This window comes from Microcaecilia unicolor, chromosome 9 (assembly GCF_901765095.1).
Source record: "Microcaecilia unicolor chromosome 9, aMicUni1.1, whole genome shotgun sequence".
NCBI classification, from domain to species: Eukaryota; Metazoa; Chordata; class Amphibia; order Gymnophiona; family Siphonopidae; genus Microcaecilia; species Microcaecilia unicolor.
Window position 1 is genome coordinate 225577739 of NC_044039.1, and position 20856 is coordinate 225598594.

General features: G+C 47.8%; 1 protein-coding gene across 3 annotated transcripts in view; it reads right to left on the reverse strand.

The window, feature by feature from the left end:
* The window catches only part of YLPM1 (YLP motif containing 1), a 336188-nt gene that overhangs the window by 176258 nt on the left and 139074 nt on the right, over nucleotides 1–20856 (reverse strand). The window lies entirely within an intron of this gene.

The window sequence follows — 20856 nt, forward strand, 5'->3', positions numbered from 1 at the left end:
TTGTTATAGTAACATAGTAGATGACGGCAGAAAAAGACCTGCATGGTGTTGGATTATTTGTAGTAAATAATTAGCAGATTTTAGTACACACAGCTTCAGCTTTAGAAATGTTAATTTCTTTCTTCATCTCTCTCTCATTCACCCCAGAATAATTCACTGCTGAGTCACTTTAAAGTTTAAGTAACAAAACATGTTTACTCACAGTTTGTAGTTAGATTATAATCAGACAGGCTTATATATACATAATACTATACATTTGTATTATCAGCTCTTTCCATGTGCTTAGATGGTAATGGATGCTCACACCACCATAGATCCTCTCAGGTAGGGTATGATACATACCTGTAGCAGTTGTTCTCCGAGGACAGCAGGCTGATTGTTCTCACGACTGGGTTGACGTCCGCGGCAGCCCCCACCAACCGGAAAGAAGCTTCGCGGGACGGTCGGCACGCAGGGCACGCCCACCGCGCATGCGCGGCCGTCTTCCCGCCCGTGCGCGACCGCTCCCGCCAGTTGAATGACTAGCAAAGATGAAACACACAACTCCAAAGGGGAGGAGGGAGGGTAGGTGAGAACAATCAGCCTGCTGTCCTCGGAGAACAACTGCTACAGGTATGTATCATACCCTTTCTCCGAGGACAAGCAGGCTGCTTGTTCTCACGACTGGGGTATCCCTAGCTCTCAGGCTCACTCAAAACAAGAACCCAGGTCAATTGAACCTCGCAACGGCGAGGGTACAACAGAAAAATTGACCTACGAAGAACAACTAACTGAGAGTGCAGCCTGACCAGAATAAATTCGGGTCCTGGAGGGTGGAGTTGGATTTACACCCCAAACAGATTCTGCAGCACCGACTGCCCGAACCGACTGTCGCGTCGGGTATCCTGCTGGAGGCAGTAATGTGATGTGAATGTGTGGACAGATGACCACGTCGCAGCCTTGCAGATCTCTTCAATAGTGGCTGACTTCGGGGGAGGAAGTGACGTCACGAGACCGAATGGCCGCCTAAACCCGGAGCTCCGTTCTCCCCTCCTGCTTTAAAGTTCCACTTACCACAAAAAAACCTCTCGCAGCCTCTGCAACACTTGCGAAGGGTCGCTGATTCACCCAGGCTAAAGAGGATGAGTAAAAAAAGCGGTGCGCTGCATCGGGAGAGTGAGCGCTTGTCAGCGAAGCAGACGGATCGCGGCCTAGCTCGTCCCGCCTCTCCCAAGGTACGCAGAATCTCGGAGTCGGGCCATAATCCGTCCCGTGAAGAACACCGCGAACCCGCCCCCAACCAGGCTCTTTCACAGGACCTAACCAAAAGCTTAGAGGCGCTCAGGGCCGAAATTGTGGCGTCCAAGGATGAAATTCTTGAGCACGTGGACGCCCTGAGCATCGAACTGAGAGAGCTTGGGGGAAGGGTAGAAGTTCTGGAGGAGCGCGCGGACGAGCTGGGAGAGAGGAATGAAGAAACAGACAGGCGGATGCAAAAGCTGGCGGAACAGACAGAAGACCTGCAGTTTAAATTGGACGATCTTGAAAACCGGGGAAGACGACAAAATCTCCGGTTTCGAGGTGTCCAGGAGAATGGCGATAATGAAGATGTCCCGACGGTTGTGCGTGCTATATGTGCACAGCTGCTGGGCCCAGAGTTTGACGTTAGCAAGATCACTATGGACAGAGCACATAGAGCGTTGGGGCCCGCAAGAGACAACAGGCCGAGAGACATAGTGGTGAGGTTCTCCACCTACGCCTGCAAAGATCAAATATGGCAAAAGGCTCGCCAGTCTCCTAACCTTGAATTTAATGGGGACCGCGTGGCGATTTACCAAGATTTATCCTTGTTCACGCTGAGCTTAAGGAGGTCCATGAAGCCGGTAATAGAGATTTTAACCAAGGAGAAGATTTCATACAGATGGACATTCCCGTTTGCCATTTGCTTTGACCTTAAGGGAGAGAAGCTCCGCTGCCGGTCTGTGGGTGCAGCGTGGAAGAGCCTACATGAAGCGGGTTTAGCACCCACGGAAAGCCTGCCGACGGGGATGGCCCCCTCAACAAAAGCGCGTCTGCAGAGATGGAAGAGAGTTGAGAAAGGGGCAAAGAGCTCAAGACATCTGACCTAAGCTGCAGAGGCTGGACTGTCTGGGGTGCACTCAGTCTTGAAGTTTTAAACCCCGAAGGGGGTAGGATTGAGGTCTGAGAAAATGTTACAGAGAGAGTAATTCAAAAGATAACATGACAAATGGTAGTGGATGACAAAATGATGTTGTGGGTGAATGGAGGGGGAGGGGACGAATGTGGGGTGGGGGGATTGGGGGGAAGTTTATATTTGGCTGTTAAATTGGTTAATATAAATTGAGGTTTGGTCAGTGGGGTTTCTCCCTTCAAGTCCCAGGCAGTGCCGTATGGTGCTGGTTGGTGGAACAGAGACAGGGGAAGGAAGGGAGGGAGTAAGGGGTAGAGAGGAAGATAGGGGGGACGGGCTAGGGGATAATAGGGTATGGGGGGAGGGGGATAATTGGGGAGGGGGGAATTTAGTTTTAGGTTTAAGTCTTCCCTGGTCAATATATTATTTTTCTTTTCTCTAATGAAGATTAAATGGTAGACTTTAAGATCTGTACATATAACATAAAGGGGCTGAACTCGCCATATAAGAGACATGCACTGGTGCGTGAACTAAACTTGATGAAGCCGCGGGTAGTCTTTTTACAAGAGACCCATTTATTACAAAAGCATGAGGGTCTTTTGACATCTAAACAATACCGGCAGGTTTACTGTGCCTCTGATGTCACTGGTACAAAGAAACGGGGGGTGGCTATAATGTTCCATAAAGATACCCAGGTACAGATATTGCACTCCAGAAAGGATAGGGAGGGTAGATTCCTGTTCCTGCATGTGTTATTGGAGCAGGAGGAATGTACACTGGCCTGTGTATATGCCCCAAATGAGAGGCAGGATAGTTTTCTCCTGCGCTTGAGGAGGGAACTACAGACCTTTGCTAGGGGTAAACTAATAGTGGCTGGCGACTTTAATGCCACTATGCAGCCAGGTTTGGACAGGTCAGCTCCTCCTGCTCCGATGGATTGCAGACTTTCCCGTGCTTTGAAATGTTTTGTTGATGAGCTGGGTTTGTATGATGTGTGGAGAATGACCAATTCTAGAGGGAGGGAGTATACCTTTTACTCAACAGTGCACCTCTCCTACTCCAGAATTGACTATATTTTCTTGGATAAGATGTTGTCGGGTGGAGTGGGGGGGGCCTCTATAGGTCATATAACCATATCAGACCACGCCCCAGCCTGGGTCAATATCTCATCCTTACAAGATGAGAAGCGGGATAAGAGATGGGCGCTTAATAACTCTTTGCTACAAGACCCGGAGCTGGTGGCGAGATTTCTCCCAGTTTTAAAAGAGTATTTCGATGTCAATATAGACTCCGGTCCGTCACTGGGGATAGTATGGGATGCCTTTAAGGCAGTAGCAAGAGGGTATTTTATTAAACAAGCTGGTCAGAGATCCCGAGCCCAAAGGGAACGTTTGTCTCAGTGTATGGGTGCATTGGGAGACTTGGAGATTAAATATAGGGAGTCTGGGTTAGTATTAGACTACCGAAAGCTTCAAGCAAAGCGATTGGAAATAGCCACCTTGCATGAGGATAGTTTGAAATTTGCACATGCAAGGGTTAAACAGGTGTACTATGAGTGCACTAATAAACCAGGTAGACTATTGGCCACTAAATTAAGGAAACTAAGGTCTGACCGGCACATATTAAAAATGAAGGGAGCCGGAGGAGAGGTGCTACACAAATCCACACAGATAAGAGATTGTTTTGCACAATATTATGAGAATTTATATCGAGAGGATGTTACTGTGCAGACGGGAAAAATAGACGAATACTTGGCTGAGAGGGGCTTGAAGGTTCTATCCGAAACGCAGAGGGTAGAGCTCGATCAATCGGTGAGCGTAGACGAGGTGTTGCAGGTTATTAAAGCACTTCCATCGGGGAAGGTGCCAGGGCTCGACGGTTTCACCAACGAATTTTATAAGATCTTTGGGCCGCATCTGGCACCCTACTTAACTATGATAGTTAACTCTGTAAGAGAGGGGGCCTCTCTCCCAATGACGATGATGGAGGCATGGGTGGCTGTAATTCCCAAACCTGGCAAGGATAAAACTGAATGTGCCTCGTACCGGCCAATATCAATACTTAATGCCGATGTAAAAATTCTGGCTAAGGTTTTGGCCAATAGGCTGGGGAGGCTGTTGCCTAGCCTGATCCACCCTGACCAGGTAGGGTTCGTAGCCAATAGGCAAGCTATGGATAACATCCGGAGAACAGTGGATCTCCTATATGCATCCCAGATAAAGGCCAGCCAGATGGTGCTACTAGGGCTTGACGCCGAAAAGGCCTTTGATAGGGTCCACTGGGGGTTCCTTGACAAAGTCCTGGCCAGGGTTGGGATAGGTTCTCAATATAGGACCTGGATTGGGGCGTTGTATTCGGCACCGCGTGCGTGTGTAAGGGTGAATGGTGGGCACTCGGCGACGTTTTTGTTGGGGCGCGGTACGCGACAGGGATGCCCGCTGTCTCCCTTGCTCTTTGCGCTGGCAATGGAGCCCTTGGCAGAGGCGATCAGAGAACACCCGGACATTACTGGGGTAAAGGTGGGTGGACAAGAATATAAAGTAGCTTTATTCGCTGATGACGTCTTGTTGTCCCTGACTAACCCTTTAATTTCGCTGCCGAATTTAATGAAAGTGATAGGTGAATACGCTGCAATCTCCGGATATAAACTTAACGCTAGTAAATCTATTGGCATGGCGCTGGGAGTGCCCCCAAACATAATGGAATCATTGAAGGCGTCTTTTACTTTCAAATGGGAGGATAGAGCTTTGGGCTACTTGGGTGTTAAGATCTCGAGCAACTTGTCTGCACTGTTGGATGATAATTACCAGGCCCTTAGGAGGGAGATACAGAGGGATCTGGACAGATGGTCATCTATGGGGCTGTCCTGGTTTGGGCGCATTGCCGCGATTAAAATGAACATCTTGCCCCGATTGTTGTACTTATTCCAGGTACTGCCTCTGAAGCTGTCCAGGTCCTTCTTGTCTGGAATTCAAGACTCCTTGATCCGGTTCGTTTGGAACCATAAGAGACCACGAATGCCCCGAGCAGTGCTATATAAGAGTAGAAAGGAGGGAGGTTTGGGAGTGCCCAATCTCACCTGGTACTATTGGGCATCACAAGCTAGAGGGGCAATTGACTGGTTTCGAAGGGAAGACCATAAAAGATGGGTGGATATTGAACAAGCTTTGGTTGGATCGCGTGCACTCGGGCATCTCATGTGGTTGCCTGGTAAATATAGAGGAAGGATGGAAAAATTTCCGCCCGCAGTCCAGACCACCTTCCATTATTGGGATTGTATGTTCCCGGGTCGACAACCGATTGTATCCGGTTTAGCCCCGATTGTGGATAACCCCTTATTTGAGCCAGGTATAGGTAACAGTGTTTTTTGCAGATGGGCAGCCTCGGGCTTGGATCTATTGGGGCAATTGCATGAGGGGGAGACTATTTTGCCCTTTGGGAATTTGGTGGAGGATTATGGACTTAGGCCTGGTGACAGGTATGCTTATTCGCAACTCCACCATTTTCTGAAGGGGCCTGTATATGGCGGCTGCTTAAAGCGAGACACTCATCCGATGGAGGAGATATGTGTAGATACTAGGCGCACGCGGGGATTGATATCTTTTCTGTACGACTATCAAATGAGATGCGCGAAATCATCCACGCTACATAGACAGAGGTGGGAACAAGAGCTACAGTTTACCTTACCAGAAGCTAGTTGGTTGACACTTGAGAAACAGATCCGGAAATCTTCAACGGCGGTGGCTTTGCAAGAGAGCGCGGTTAAGGTATTTTACAGATGGTACTTGACACCGGCTAGACTGCATCATATGAGTGCCCAAATATCCCAAAACTGTTGGCGAAATTGTGGTGGGGTAGGAACAGCGGGTCATATTTGGTGGATTTGTCCAAAAGCGCAGGCCTACTGGAGGGGTGTTCGGGCACGTCTTCAGGTATGGACTGGTAGGTCTGTGCAGTGGCATCCCTCGATCTTCCTCTTAGGTGGGCGACCAGAGGGTCTTACGTCAGACCAGTGGCTACTTGTGCGCGCCTCTCTGAACGCTGCCCGTGTGAACCTAGCGCAAAGCTGGAAATCCCCGTTGGTCCCTCCAACGGTGAGATGGATAACTAAGCTCAGACACATTTGTGAAATGGAGAGATTGACGGCCCTGAAGAGAAAAACACTGCCTAAGTGGCAGAGAATTTGGGACCCCTTTTTGAATAAATGTTTGGAATAAAGAGAATAGGAATGTATTGGATGGCAGACCGGGAGGACGGAAAGGAGGGTGGGAGGGAAGTGTAGTGTTTGATAAGGGGGGGGGGGGGTTTAGGATTAATAGATGGGGAAGGTTACTATGTAAAACTAAAAATGTTTGAAGTATACTAAGCGTTGGACATGCTATTGTTATACGGTTGTTTGAATTGTTTGGTACACAATCTTCACTGGATCGGAGTGACTAGCAGAACTGTACAATTTAGTTGTAATAGGCCGAGATGTGTAATGTTTATGTGTGATTAACAATGTTCAATAAAGACTTCTATAAATTAAAAAAAAAATAGTGGCTGACTTCAAGTGGGCCACTGACGCTGCCATGGCTCTAACACTATGAGCCGTGACATGACCCTCAAGAGTCAGCCCAGCCTGGGCGTAAGTGAAGGAAATGCAGTCTGCTAGCCAATTAGAGATGGTGCGTTTCCCGACAGCGACCCCTAGCCTGTTAGGGTCGAAGGAAATAAACAATTGGGCGGACTGTCTGTTGGGCTGTGTCCGCTCCAAGTAGAAGGCCAATGCTCTCTTGCAGTCCAATGTGTGCAACTGACGTTCAGCAGGGCGGGTATGCGGCCTGGGGAAGAATGTTGGCAAGACAATTGACTGGTTAAGATGGAACTCCGACACCACCTTCGGCAGGAACTTTGGGTGGGTGCGGAGCACTACTCTGTTGTGATGAAATTTGGTATATGGAGCATGAGCTACTAGGGCTTGAAGCTCACTGACCCTACGAGCTGAAGTAACTGCCACCAAGAAAATGACCTTCCAGGTCAAGTACTTCAGATGGCAGGTATTCAGTGGCTCAAAAGGAGGTTTCATCAGCTGGGTGAGGACGACGTTGAGATCCCATGACACAGCAGGAGGCTTGATAGGGGGCTTTGACAAAAGCAAGCCTCTCATGAATCGAACGACTAAAGGCTCTCCAGAGATGGCTTTACCTTCCACACGGTAATGGTAAGCACTAATCGCACTAAGGTGATTCCTTACTGAGTTGGTCTTGAGGCCAGACTCTGATAAGTGCAGAAGGTATTCAAGCAGGTTCTGTGCAGGGCAAGAACGAGGTTCTAGGGCCATGCTCTCACACCACACGACAAACCTCCTCCACTTGAAAAAGTAACTCTTTTTAGTGGAATCCTTCCTAGAGGCAAGCAAGACCCGGGAGACACCCTCAGACAGACACAACGCAGTGAAGTCTACGCCCTCAACATCCAGGCCGTGAGAGCCAGAGACTGAAGGTTGGGGTGCAGCAACGCTCCGTCGTTCTGCGAAATGAGAGTCGGAAAACACTCCAATCTCCACGGTTCTTCGGAGGACAACTCCAGAAGAAGAGGGAACCAGATCTGACGGGGCCAAAAGAACGCGATCAGAATCATGGTGCCGCGGTCTTGCTTGAGCTTCAGTAAGGTCTTCCCCACCAAAGGTATGGGAGGATAAGCATACAGGAGGCCGGTCCCCCAATGGAGGAGAAAGGCATCCGACGCTAGCCTGCCGTGTGCCTGAAGTCTGGAACAGAACAGAGGCAGCTTGTGGTTGGTCTGAGAGGCGAAAAGGTCCACCGAGGGGGTGCCCCACGCTCGGAAGATCTTGCGTACCACTCTGGCATGGAGCGACCACTCGTGCGGTTGCATGACTCTGCTCAGTCTGTCGGCCAGACTGTTGTTTACGCCTGCCAGGTACGTGGCTTGGAGGAGCATGCCGAACCGACACGCCCAACGCCACAGCCCGACGGCTTCCTGACACAGGGGGCGAGATCCGGTGCCCCCCTGCTTGTTGACGTAATACATTGCAACCTGATTGTCTGTCCGAATTTGGATAATTTGGCAGGACAGCCGATCTCTGAAAGCCTTCAGTGCGTTCCAGATCGCTCGGAGCTCCAGGAGGTTGATCTGCAGATCCTTTTCCTGGAGGGACCACAGACCCTGGGTGTGAAGCCCATCGACATGGGCTCCCCACCCCAGGCGAGATGCATCCGTCGTCAGCACTTTCGTGGGCTGCGGAATTTGGAATGGACGTCCCAGGGTCAAATTGGTCCGGATGGTCCACCAGAGCAGTGAAGTGCGGCAACTGGTGGAGAGGCGGATGACATCTTCTAGATTCCCGGTGGCTTGGAACCACTGGGAAGCTAGGGTCCATTGAGCAGATCTCATGTGAAGACGAGCCATGGGAGTCACATGAACTGTGGAGGCCATATGACCCAGAAGTCTCAACATCTGTCGAGCTGTGATCTGCTGAGACGCTCTGGTCTGCGAAGCCAGGGCCAAGAGATTGGTGGCCCTCGCTTCGGGAAGGTAGGCCTGAGCTGTCTGGGAATTCAGCAGCGCTCCTATGAATTCCAGAGACTGAGTTGGCTGGAGATGGGACTTTGGGTAATTTATCACAAACCCCAGCAGCTCCAGAAGTTGAATAGTGCACTGCATGGACCGGAGGGCTCCTGCCTCCGAGGTGTTCTTGACCAGCCAATCGTCGAGATATGGGAACACGTGCACTCCCAGCTTGCGTAGATAGGCCGCTACCACCACGAGGCACTTGGTAAACACTCGTGGGGCAGAGGCGAGCCCAAAGGGCAGCACACAATACTGAAAGTGGCGTGCGCCCAGACGGAATCTGAGATACTGTCTGTGAGCTGGCAGTATCGGTATGTGAGTATATGCGTCCTTTAAATCCAGGGAACATAGCCAATCGTTTTTCTGAATCATTGGCAGAAGGGTGCCCAAGGAAAGCATCCTGAACTTTTCTTTGACCAGGAATTTGTTCAGGCCTCTCAGGTCTAGGATGGGACGCATCCCCCCTGTTTTCTTTTCCACAAGGAAGTACCTGGAATAGAATCCCTGCCCTTCCTGCCCGGGTGGTACGGGCTCGACCGCATTGGCGCTGAGAAGGGCGGAGAGTTCCTCTGCAAGTACCTGCTTGTGATGGGAGCTGAAAGACTGAGCTCCCGGAGGACAATTTGGAGGCAGGGAGGCCAAATTCAGGGCGTATCCGCACCGCACTATTTGGAGAACCCACTGGTCGGAGGTTATGAGAGGCCACCTTTGGTGAAAAAATTTTAACCTCCCTCCGACCGGCAGATCGTCCGGTACGGACACTTGTAGGGCGGCTATGTTCCCGTGGATCCAGTCAAAAGCCCGTCCCCGGCTTTTGCTGTGGAGGCGCAGGGGGCTGCTTAGGCGCACGCTGTTGACGAGAACGAGCGCGCTGGGGCTGTCCCTGTGCCTGACGAGGCCTTCGGGCCGGCTGGTTGTACCTACGCTTTGCAAAAGAATAGGGTGCAGCCTGCCGTGCCCGGGAAAAACGCCCACCCGTGGGGGCGGGTGCTGAAGGCGCCCGGTGGGAGAGCTTGTCGAGAGCGGTTTCCCGCTGATGCAGTTGGTCCACCATCTGCTCGACCTTCTCACCGAAAATGTTATCCCCCCGGCAAGGGACGTCAGCCAGTCTCTGCTGGGTGCGGTTGTCCAGGTCAGAGGCACGCAGCCATGAGAGCCTGCGCATCACTATACCTTGGGCCGCAGCACGAGATGCCACGTCACAGGTGTCAAAAATCCCCCTGGACAGGAACTTTCTGCACGCCTTCAGCTGCCTGATCACCTCCTGATAAGGCCTGGACTGCTCCGGCGGGAGCTTATCGACCAGGTCCGCCAGCTGTTGCACATTGGTCCGCATGTGGATGCTCATATAGAGCAGGTAAGATTGGATGCGGGTCACGAGCATGGAGGATTGGTAGGCCTTCCTCCCAAATGAGTCCAGAGTGCGAGACTCCCGCCCCGGGGGCGCCGAGGCGGTATCCCTCGAACTCCGTGCCCTCTTGAGAGCAGAATCCACGACCGCCGAGTCATGGGGCAATTGGGGCCGCATGAGCTCCGGGTCAGAGTGGATCCTGTACTGGGACTCTGCTTTCTTGGGAATGGTGGGGTTACTTAATGGTCGCACCCAGTTCCGGAGCAGCGTCTCCTTCAGGACATTGTGCAGCGGCACCGTGGAGGACTCTCTAGGTGGTGATGGATAGTCGAGGACCTCGAGCATCTCGGCCCTCGGCTCTTCCACAGAGACCACGGGGAAGGGAATGCTAATAGACATATCCCGCACAAAGGAGGCAAAGGAGAGACTCTCAGGAGGTGAGAGCTTCCTCTCCGGTGACGGCGTGGGGTCCGAGGGAAGGCCCGTAGACTCCTCTGAGGAGAAATATCTCGGGTCCTCCTCTTCCCCCCACGAGTCCTCATCCTCGGTATCGGACATTAGCTCATGCAGCTGAGTCCGGTACCGGGCCCGGCTCGACGTCGAGGCACCGAGGTCTCGGTGTCGTCGAGCGGTGCACTCCCGCGCCGGCGGGGACGGAGCTCCCTCCATCGACGTCGACGGGGACTCCACCTGCGTGGCGGTCGAGACCGGCACCGCAAGCGGCGGCGGTGTCGACAGCCCCGGCGCCGGGCTACAGCTCGCCGGCGCCACAGTCATCGGCGCCGGGGGCGCAAGCACCCCCGGGGCCGGCACAGCCTGGCGCATCAGCCCTTCCAGGATCCCCGGAAGGATGGCTCTGAGGCACTCGTCCAGGCCCGCTGCCGGGAAAGGCGGTGGGGCCGGTAAGGGTGTCGGTGCCAGGAGCTGCTGGGGGCCAGGAGACGGCACCGAGGTGCCGGAACCCCGACGCGTCGGTACCTCCACCACCGACGGAGATCTCTCCTCTCTGCGATGACGCTTCGGCGTCGACTCCTCTTCAGGGTGCACCGAGGGCTCCCGGTGACGGCGCTTCTTATCTTTTTTCCGATGCACGTCACCGGCGCCGGAGGGCATGGAGGAGGAGGAGGTCGATCCCCCTCGGTCTCGAGGTACCGGGTCCGACAGGGTTCGGTCCCGTGGCTCACGAGCTGAGGGAGTAACCGGGGCCGACTGCCCACGCGGTCTCTCTACCCCACTCTCGCCGGCGGACCGGCGGGCCGACGGGACCTGTTCTCCTGGGGTCGCTGCCATCGGTGCCGATGTCTCGGGCATCGATACCGGTACCGAAGAACCGGCCTTCGATACCGATGCCGTCGAGGTCGACGTCGAGGGGCCGGCGCAAGTTCCAAAAAGACGGTCCCGCAGAACTTGCCTCGCAACCTGAGTCCGTTTCCGGAGACCGAGACACAAAGCGCACGTCTTGAGATTGTGCTCCGGCCCGAGGCACTGGAGGCACCAAGCGTGGGTGTCGGTCTGCGAGATCGGCCGGCCGCAGCGACCACACTTTTTAAATCCACTCGGGACCTTCGAGGACATCGACGGAAAAATCGCGTCGGCGAAGTCAAAGTCGGCAATGGTGGCTAAAATCACACCACGAAAAATTTAACCGACCGAGCGGCCACTAGGCCGCAACGAGGCGTCCCCGCTAGAAAGCGAGGGAAAAAGAGGAGCGCGTGCTCCACACGCGCAAAATTCTTTTTTTTTTTTTTTTTTTTTAAACAATACAGAAAAAGAACGAGAAGAGGCCGAACAGGCCAAAAGCGACGATCCGCGTAAACGCGGTCGAAAAATCCGGCGGCTGAATCGAGAGAGAGGCAAATGCACAACTCTCTCAGTCGCGGAAAAAAAGTAACTGGCGGGAGCGGTCGCGCACGGGCGGAAAGACGGCCGCGCATGCGCGGTGGGCGTGCTTTGCGTGCCGACCGTCCCGCGAAGCTTCTTTCCGGTTGGTGGGGGCTGCCGCGGACGTCAACCCAGTCGTGAGAACAAGCAGCCTGCTTGTCCTCGGAGAATAGGAGAGATCATGAGCTCCATGTGCTGTGTCTAACCCCCACAGGAAGTTGCATAGCTGTGACCTCTCTAAGTAATTCACATCAGAGGTCACAGAGTAATCACAGAGAAATAATAGGTGACAGGCAATGCATGTAAAATACAATAAATTCCAACAAACCCCTTCTCATGCATAACTGTCATGCAATTATTTATTCATACAAAGTCCAAGCTTTATACGCAGATTCACAAAATGTTCTCTGGGTAATGGTTTGGTCATGATGTCAGCTGTCATCTCACTGGTGTGACAATAGTGTAGACTGATGACCCCTTCTTTCGCCAACTCTCGCACGTTGTGGTATTTCGTTGCGATGTGCTTGGTGCGTGACTGAACCTTGTCATTCTGTGACAGTCGGATGCAGCTCTGATTATCTTCCACTATCTGGATTGGTCTCTTTTCAGCTATTCCAAAATCCAGCAAAAGTTTTTCAATCCACATCAGTTCTCTGCACGCTTCCGATACGGCCACATATTCAGCTTCTGTAGAAGACAGACTCACAATACTTTGTTTATGACTGGCCCATGAAATTTGTACATTTCCATACATAAACACATATCCACTTGTGGATTTATATTCAGAATGATCCCCTGCCCAATCTGAATCACAGTAACATATTAGTTTTGGATTACTATTGGCTGAAATCTTTAATTTACAATCAATGGTACCCTTTAAATACCTTACCATCCTTTTAACTGCAGTCCAATCTGATTTGGTAGGTGAGCTGACCCTTCTGCTCAAAATTCCTACTGCATTTGCTATATCAGCCCTGTATGTGGTAGTTAGATACAGTGGGGGAAATAAGTATTTGATCCCTTGCTGATTTTGTAAGTTTGCCCACTGACAAAGACATGAGCAGCCCATAATTGAAGGGTAGGTTATTGGTAACAGTGAGAGATAGCACATCACAAATTAAATCCGGAAAATCACATTGTGGAAAGTATATGAATTTATTTGCATTCTGCAGAGGGAAATAAGTATTTGATCCCCCACCAACCAGTAAGAGATCTGGCCCCTACAGACCAGGTAGATGCTCCAAATCAACTCGTTACCTGCATGACAGACAGCTGTCGGCAATGGTCACCTGTATGAAAGACACCTGTCCACAGACTCAGTGAATCAGTCAGACTCTAACCTCTACAAAATGGCCAAGAGCAAGGAGCTGTCTAAGGATGTCAGGGACAAGATCATACACCTGCACAAGGCTGGAATGGGCTACAAAACCATCAGTAAGACGCTGGGCAAGAAGGAGACAACTGTTGGTGCCATAGTAAGAAAATGGAAGAAGTACAAAATGACTGTCAATCGACAAAGATCTGGGGCTCCACGCAAAATCTCACCTCGTGGGGTATCCTTGATCATGAGGAAGGTTAGAAATCAGCCTACAACTACAAGGGGGGAACTTGTCAATGATCTCAAGGCAGCTGGGACCACTGTCACCACGAAAACCATTGGTAACACATTACGACATAACGGATTGCAATCCTGCAGTGCCCGCAAGGTCCCCCTGCTCCGGAAGGCACATGTGACGGCCCGTCTGAAGTTTGCCAGTGAACACCTGGATGATGCCGAGAGTGATTGGGAGAAGGTGCTGTGGTCAGATGAGACAAAAATTGAGCTCTTTGGCATGAACTCAACTCGCCGTGTTTGGAGGAAGAGAAATGCTGCCTATGACCCAAAGAACACCGTCCCCACTGTCAAGCATGGAGGCGGAAATGTTATGTTTTGGGGGTGTTTCTCTGCTAAGGGCACAGGACTACTTCACCGCATCAATGGGAGAATGGATGGGGCCATGTACCGTACAATTCTGAGTGACAACCTCCTTCCCTCCGCCAGGGCCTTAAAAATGGGTCGTGGCTGGGTCTTCCAGCACGACAATGACCCAAAACATACAGCCAAGGCAACAAAGGAGTGGCTCAGGAAGAAGCACATTAGGGTCATGGAGTGGCCTAGCCAGTCACCAGACCTTAATCCCATTGAAAACTTATGGAGGGAGCTGAAGCTGCGAGTTGCCAAGCGACAGCCCAGAACTCTTAATGATTTAGAGATGATCTGCAAAGAGGAGTGGACCAAAATTCCTCCTGACATGTGTGCAAACCTCATCATCAACTACAGAAGACGTATGACCGCTGTGCTTGCCAACAAGGGTTTTGCCACCAAGTATTAGGTCTTGTTTGCCAGAGGGATCAAATACTTATTTCCCTCTGCAGAATGCAAATAAATTCATATACTTTCCACAATGTGATTTTCCGGATTTAATTTGTGATGTGCTATCTCTCACTGTTACCAATAACCTACCCTTCAATTATGGGCTGCTCATGTCTTTGTCAGTGGGCAAACTTACAAAATCAGCAAGGGATCAAATACTTATTTCCCCCACTGTATAAAAGCTTACCTATGGCTGATCTATATTGGATGTTATCTGGTAAAGGTTCTCTTACTGTTTCATCCTTCAGAAAATCAGTGATCATGGGAGTGCTTACAACTTGGGCATCTTGCATACCTAAACTTTCAATAAGCTCATTTATTTTCTGCTTCTGGCTTAGAAGATAAGAACCATCATTTTGTTTCTCAATTTCTATACCAAGATAGTATGACACATTACCAAGTTCTTTTATCTCAACATTCAGGTTTAAATATTTTACAATGTCCTTGTACTCTTGCTCACTTTTGCTTGCTATGAGCAGATCATCAACAAAAGTTAAAATGTATGCATATTGTCCATTTCTGCACCTAGTGTACAAGCATTTATCTGCTTCACCTTGCTTAAATCCTAAATTTGTCAATATTTCATGCAATTTGTCATTCCAACATTTTGCACTTTGCTTTAATCCATAAAGACCTTTGTTTAATTTACACACTAGCTGTCTTTGTTTTGTATTTATGAAACCTGTTGGCTGTTCCATGTACAAGTCTTCAGTTATATCTCCATGAAGAAATGCTGTTTTCACATCAATGTGGTTGACTTGCATGCCTTTTGAGACTGCAATGCTCAGAAGTGTTCTGATTGTCGTGTGTTTCACTACAGGTGCAAACACTTCATCAAAATCTTCTCCATATTTTTGAAGATATCCCTTTGCGACTAATCTGGCTTTATACCTTTCCACTTTTCCTTGTGCATTCCTTTTTAACTTGAATACCCATTTGCATCCTATAGCTTTCTTGCCAGGAGGTAATTTTGTAAGAATCCAAGTATTATTTTTATCCAATGCATCAATTTCTTCTTGTGCAGCTTTATGCCATTCAGCAGCTTCTTCTGCTGACATTTTCTCAATCTCATCCCATGTTAAGGGCTCTTGAGCTTCTGCTGACTTTGTTAGGTAAGACAGTCTTGGGGGTGGAACACCTTTGTTTTCCCTGGATGAGCGTCTGACAACAGGTTGGTCTGACCTTTCCGCATCCTCAAAATCTGAGAGTTCTTCTCCAATTGATTCCCCTTCTCCAACTGTACTGTGTCTCCTGCGATGATCCTTTCTGTGTCTGCTTCCTCTGCCTGTTCCTCGTTAGATACAGATGAGTTGCTTTCAGACATCTGCCTTGGTATGGCATTTATATACACTGGCATGTCTATTATGGTTCTAGTTTCATATTCTGGATGATAAGGCTCATCTGGGATAATCCAGCCTTTATCAACCCTTTTGTTTTCATCAAAATATGTAACATGTCTTATGCCAACAATGCCAGTTTTCAGATTTAAAATTCTATATCCTTTGTGTCCTGGAGTATAGCCAACTAAAATGCCCCTTACTGTTGTGGAATCCAGCTTATGCCTTCTTTGTTTTGGTATATGAGCATATGCTGTACTTCCAAATGTTCTTATGTGTGACAGGTTTGGCTTCCTACCATGCCATGTCTCATGTGGTGTGCGCTCAGCGCCTTTAGTTGGCATTCTGTTTTGTAGGTACACTGCTGTGAGAATGGCTTCCCCCCATAGTCTTTTAGGGAGATTGCTATCTGACAGCATACATCTGGTCATTTCCACAAGTGACCTAAATTTTCTCTCTGCAACAGAATTTTGCTCTGGTGTATAAGCTACTGTTGTGATATGCTGAATGCCTTCTTGTTCTAGAAATGTGCGCATGCTTTGTGAAGTGAACTCACCACCATTGTCGGTCTGAAGAACCTTTGGTTTTCTTTCAAATTTATTGCTCACCATGGCTACGTATTTCTTCAGCATGTCTGTGACTTGACTTTTTTCTTTCAGCAAATAGGCCACACAGTATCTAGAGAAATCATCCAAGAATATTAGCACAAATCTGTTATTTCCCAATGATGGGATATTAAACGGTCCACATAAGTCACTGTGTATTAAGTCCAGCACTTTATTACTCCTATTTCCTGTGTATGCAGGAAATGAGGGTCTCACACCTTTTTGAGTAACACAGTCTATGCATTTCTCCATTTTACCAGCATCTGCACTTATCTGAATGCCAGTGGCTAGTTGCCCACTGTGAAGATCCTGGATCACCTTAGAATCAAGATGTCCCAGGCGGCGATGCCAGATTTCCAGACTACATTTACCATCATTCTTCCTTACTTGCGCCATATGTGAGGCTTCACCTGAAATGTTCAGTTTATAAACATCATTATGCATAAAAGCTTCAGCATACACTTCATCATTTTTAGAGATTGTGCACTTACTGTTTTCAAAATGAATCGCAAATCCCTTCTTATCTAATGTAGATACACTAAGCATATTGCAAACTGCTTGGGGAATATACAAGACATCACTTACAGGAATTTCTTTAACTTCATTAGACACTTTGCATTTTAAGAATCCAATACCTTTTGCTTGGATCTGAGCAGTCCCTGCGTTTGCAGTTTGAAGAATACCTTCTTCTGGACACATTTCCTGAAAGAAATCCTTACAATTGGTTAAATGGCATGTGCTCCCTGAATCCAAAATCCAAGTACTTTCATTTGAATTATTATTTACCATAGTCAAAGATTTTTCTGCCATTAGAAAGCCCTTGTGTTTATCTTTGTCTTTCATACATTTCCTGGTTTGAAAATTCTTTAGTTCCATTGGCTTAGGTGAGCTAGAGGGAGTGTTTTGTGTTTCCTTACACCATTTAGATACATGTCCCTCCTTTCCACATGAGTAGCAAATCAGCTTGCCCTTGGGTGGAGTTTTCCCATAGCTCCGCCTTCCTCTGTTCTTTGCCAAGAAATTTGTTTCATTTCTCTCTGACTTGCTTTGAGAACACATCTCCTCAGATTCATTTATTATGCATTCCTGCCTTAGTTTTGATGTTGCCTGTTCAAAAGATTGCCCTTCGATGGCTTCATTTACAGACCTAAAAACATCAAACTTCTTTGATAGTGAGGTAAAAAGAAATGCTCTTTTCAATGCATCACACATGGGAATTCCAGAAAGTTCTAACTTTTGAAATGAAGACATAAGATGCATAATGTGATCATTACATTTACTTTTATCCCTTAATTTGGTCTCATTTAACTCTGCTAACCAAATTGGTTGCTGCTTTGCATATGTAGTTGCATACATAGTTCTCAGTTTATATAAAATGTCCTTTGGTGTATCTTTTCCCTCCACTAATATGGCTTGTTTCTCTGAGAGAGCTTCCAAAAACATGCACTTCACATAATAGTTTGCATTGTCCCATTCAGCCATATTTTCAGCTGTTCTGTTTTGGTCTAAGCACATATTTAGTTTCTTTGCTCGAAGGAGACATATGAATCTTAGTTCCCACTGCTGATAATTAAATTCAGTTAATTTAGGCACCTTGAGAGAGTAGAACAATGGTGAATTTCCTCCCTCAGCCATTTTCTTAGCCTTGCCTGCTGTGTGGGGGGAGAGAGAGACAGACTGAATCTTTCCTTTAAAACTTAAGAGAAAAATGTGGCTTTTTTACTGCCTGGTAATATTTCTCTTCTTTTTCAATTCCTGAGCCTGGGCCCATAACCCTTTTGTTGGATTATTTGTAGTAAATAATTAGCAGATTTTAGTACACACAGCTTCAGCTTTAGAAATGTTAATTTCTTTCTTCATCTCTCTCTCATTCACCCCAGAATAATTCACTGCTGAGTCACTTTAAAGTTTAAGTAACAAAACATCTGTTTACTCACAGTTTGTAGTTAGATTATAATCAGACAGGCTTATATATACATAATACTATACATTTGTATTATCAGCTCTTTCCATGTGCTTAGATGGTAATGGATGCTCACACCACCATAGATCCTCTCAGGTTAGGAGAGATCATGAGCTCCATGTGCTGTGTCTAACCCCCACAGGAAGTTGCATAGCTGTGACCTCTCTAAGTAATTCACATCAGAGGTCACAGAGTAATCACAGAGAAATAATAGGTGACAGGCAATGCATGTAAAATACAATAAATTCCAACACATGGTCCATCCAGTCTGCCCAACAAGATAAACTCATATGTGTATACCTTACCTTGATTTGTACCTGCCTTTTTCAGGGCACAGACCGTACAAGTCTGCCCAGCAGTATTTCCCGCCTCCCAACCACCAGTCCCGCCTCCCATCACCGGCTCTGGCACGGACCGTATAAGTCTGCCCTCCACTATCCTCGCCTCCCAACCACATAAGTACATACGTAGTGCCATACTGGGAAAGACCAAAGGTCCATCTAGCCCAGCATCCTGTCACCGACAGTGGCCAATCCAGGTCAAGGGCACCTGGCACGCTCCCCAAACGTAAAAACATTCCAGACAACCTCTCTTCCCCCATCTGCTCCGCCACCCAACTTTGGCTAAGCTTCTGAGGATCCATTCCTACTGCACAGGGTCAAAGCATCTCTAATTCATAAAGAAGCAAGGCATTCTTAACAACACATATTTAAAGTTCGATTTTGTATAGAGTGCCTAGGTAGGAAAGCAGACATCCGTATCTTGACAAGCATAATTTCCCCGAGTATTTTATAAAACATTCACTGAATACAGAGCCTTAGGTATATGACAGCAGGAAAACCAGTAGGAAAAGACATTCTGAAAAGAACATGTTAAAAAAAATAAAAATTGCAGGTTCACTTCGGGCTTTGAATGTTACATGTTGATACACAAAAATATAATATTTTTCAACCATGCATTTAAGTACTTGCATTTACTAAAATAAATGGGTCTGTCTCTGGGAAAAGGTGACTAAAGTAGCGGATCCAAAAGGTTGACAATGGCCGATTTTTCACGTCAACGGTCCATAAGCTACATGCTTGAATTTCTGTAACTTATTTATTTTTTTCACATAAAAGGAAGGAGTTTGGACTGTTGCATTACAAATTGTTTGCTCCAACACAATTCAATAAAACTTCATTTTTATTTGCTTCTGTTGATTTTAGTCACCTATATCAGATATTACAAAACTGAACATCCAAGGGGTGTCAATTAAGGAGCCAAGCTATAAAAATCTAAATTTTAAGTTTCAGAGATGTTTCATGTTTCAAAGAGGTAAACAGAACTGCTCCTTCAATCACGCCTGAAAATTCAAGGTAAGAATTGTGTGTGCCTTGGAGCAGGCCACCCACAATACGTTCCCTTCAAAACTGTGCATGTTGCAGAGCCACACATATAAGTACCCGCTTCTTAAAATCACACGTTAACATTATTGCCTGTGAAAATGATTTCTTTTGTATAATTACCATGTTATCTGCCCACCTAGTTGTCAGGAAATGCCTAGTACCCACCTGGGGTCACCTGGAGGGTCTGTCCCCAGCACTGCTCCAGCCCACCTGCACCTGGGCATGTGCTCTACACTAACACCCTCCTCCCATCGACTAGATCCCACTTGCCTCGGGGTGAGTCTCCCACTCTCAAGTTATTCCCCGGTGATTTCAAGGACACTGGGGCTACACTCCCAGGGGTCCCACAGTTCCTAGAAAGCACTCACAGACCGAAAACACAAACCACCAGGATTCTTATTTAGTCCAAGACATCAGAGCTAATAAACTAATGGGTTTATTATCACAGGAAAAGAACAGTGAATGATATAAAACAGGTGAAAAAACAACAAGCAATAACAGGTAAATGAATAAGGATCAATATTAAAACTATCTGAACATTTTGTCACTACATGGGTAGCATCTGGGGAGTTTCAGAAAAAATAACTGCTCACAGTTCTTGAACATGGCCTCAGGGCAGAGATGTTTACCCTCTGCACTCACTATCTGAGACTGGGGAAAATCCAGTATCTCCTGGCTGGATTTAAACTCCAGGGCCAATCAGAGCCCAGAGCACAAACTTTGAAAGTATATGGCCAATGGCACTGCAAGTTACCTTTCCATAGGGATAAATGGAAAAGAAAACAGCTTTCTCTGCAACAGCTATAAAACAGAAAACAAACACCACCTGCAGGCCATACAAGAGAAATACACTGCATGCAAATATTACAATTCAAGGACTTGAAAAACCCCTGTTTCGCCACACTAGTCCTTTAATATTTGGAAATAGCAATTACCAGTACTTGACAGTAAAATTCCATTAACTTCACCTCTCTGAAAGTTTAACAGTGTCACAGTAACTTTCATAAATTCAGGGGTCAGTAGGGGGAAATGAGAGTTAAACCATGTATTTCCTGGTTCTCAATCCACACCTTTACATTTCATATTTATTGAACAAACCTCAAATTACGACAGTATCTAAACAGTTAACAATGAGTTTTAAATAAATGACACGAGAGGCAACCAAGTTACAATTAAGTTTTTCAAAGTTGAGCCTTCAGTTTCTCAAGCAAAGGTTC